Raw genomic sequence first — 2,357 nt, 5'->3', positions numbered from 1 at the left:
TCTCTCTGTAGCCCCAGCTGTCCTGGAACTCACTATGTAGTCCAGGGTGGCCTTGAACTCACAGAGATCTGCCTGCCTCTGCCTCCTGAGTGCTAGGATTAAAGGCGTGTGTCACCATGCCTGGCCTTTTTTGTTCTTTTTGAGACAGGATCTCCCTGTAAGCCTAGCTGTCCTGGAGCTGGCCTCAATCTTACTTACAGAGATCCGCCTGTCTCTGCCTCCCAAGTGCTGGGACTAAAGGCTTATACAACCACGCCTGGCAGAAGATTCTTTTATTAAAAAAAATTTTATTATTTTTATTTTATGTGTATGAGTGTATTGCCTGCATGTATGTGAGTGCACCCGTGTCGTGCAATGTCGTGGAGGTCAGAAGAGGGCTTCAGATTCCCCTGGAACTGGAGTTAAGAATGGCACGTAGCCACCATGTGGGTGCTGGGAATCGAATCCAGGTCCTCTGCAAGACTAGTCAGTGCTCTTAACCACTGAGCCATCTCTTCAGCCCCAGAAGATTCTTATATAAGCAAAAAAAATATTTTTTTTTGCTTGATTTGTTTGGGTTTTCTGAGATAGGGTCTCTGTAGCCCAGGCTAGCCTTGAACTATGACATCAAGGATGACTTTATACTCCATTCCTCTCAAGGGCTGGGATTACTGGTATGTACCACCCATGCTTGGCTACAGGTAACTTTTGCCCAGAAGCTTGGAGTGTCAGGTAAATTACATATGGAGGACTCATTTATGAAACCCCTCAGCTTCTCTCTTTGAGTGGGCAGGGAGGCCTGGAAGAGGCATGGGAAACAAAGGTGCATCTTGCCAGTACACTGATCTCAACCAGCAATTCTCATGCTGCTTTGCCTTTAAGGGAAAAGGGAAAAGAGTACTTGGGCCATGGCCCATGGGGCTCAGAGGCTTCCAAATGACCTTTTCTAGCAATGGGCAAGTCAGCCCATTGCTCTTTATACAAGGCTACTGCTGCCACTAGCCCTAACTTTCATCTGGCCTGGCTACTCCTTCTCTGATTCTAGGCTTGGCCTCTCTCCCAGGCTTTCTCCACCACTGTCACTTCTTAATACTTTATCCTCTTACAACAGGCTCGCAGGATTAGAAATCATGTACCCACCTCCCACAGTCTCAGGAACTTGGACAGACTTTCCAGCCTGGATCAGAAGGCATGTGAAGGTCCCTATTGCTACATATCTGGAAGGGAAATGAATAACACTTCAGGTCTGACCCCAGAGGCCTTGCTGACCTTCTTCAAAGGAAACTAATCAGTATCCCTCCTTTTTAAAAAAATATTTTTTACTTATTTTTATTTTATGCATATGAGTGTATTGCCTGCATGTATGTAAGTATACCTGTGTCATACAATGCCCACAGAGGTCAGAGAGGGCATCAGATCCCCAGAACTGGAGTTAAAGATGGTTGTTAGCTGCCACATGGGTGGTGGGAATTGAACCAGGGTCCTCTGCAAGAGCAGCCAATGCTCTTAACCGCTGAGCCATTTCTCCAGCCCCCCCCCTCCTTTCTTAAGTAACTAATTGTCCCTGTCCCTGTTTTCCCATGACTGAAGAATTCTTGAAGCACAGGACTTCAGATACTGAAAACAAGACAAAGCAGGCAGACGCAGTGGATCCCCTGCTCCTTCCAGAGCTGCAAGGGCAGCATGCATCCCCAGCCTCCCTAGTCAGCTCCTGCACATGGCCTAGGGTCTGGTGGTCCCAGCTTTCTCAGCACACTTGTCTAGAAGGGAAGAATGGTGGTTTCTTCTGAGGACTCTTGCTACCTCCTATTTAGTGTTATTTACTGCTTTTGGATGATGAACTCCATGAGGGCAGGTGCTGGGTCTTGGAGTGTGTGGGGGAGGGGTGTGTGGGGGTGTCTCCAAGGCAAATCAGTATGTTCAAGTCCCACCAGATCTTATCTTCTGCCTGACTCGGCCACAAGACACACAGGGTGCTGACCCTTCCCAGTCTGCATGCTAATGGGGTCCAGACATGAGAAGCCTGAAGTAGGGCAGGTGTGGATTAAGCAAATGAACATCAAGCCACTGGTTTTTGCTTGCACCCTAGTTTACAAGCCCAACCTGTTTTGGAAAGAGCTCCTATTTCAGTTTCTTTTTTAAAAATATTTTGTGTGTATGAATGTATTGCCTGCATGTATGTAAGTGCACCCGCATTGAGCAATGTTCATAGAGGTCAGAAGAGGGTGTCAGATTCCCTGGAACTGGAGTTATAGACAATTGTTAGCCACCATGTGGGAACCAAACTCAGGTCCTCTGCAGAGCAGCCAGTGTTCTTATTAACCACTGGGCCATCTCTCCAGCCTCTGCCCCAGTTTTGATTCCACTGGGTAGAACCC

The sequence above is a fragment of the Nannospalax galili genome, unplaced genomic scaffold (assembly GCF_000622305.1).
Source record: "Nannospalax galili isolate Female #2095 unplaced genomic scaffold, S.galili_v1.0 scaffold708, whole genome shotgun sequence".
In the NCBI taxonomy this organism is placed as follows: Eukaryota; Metazoa; Chordata; class Mammalia; order Rodentia; family Spalacidae; genus Nannospalax; species Nannospalax galili.
Note: the sequence above shows the minus strand (reverse complement) of the source record.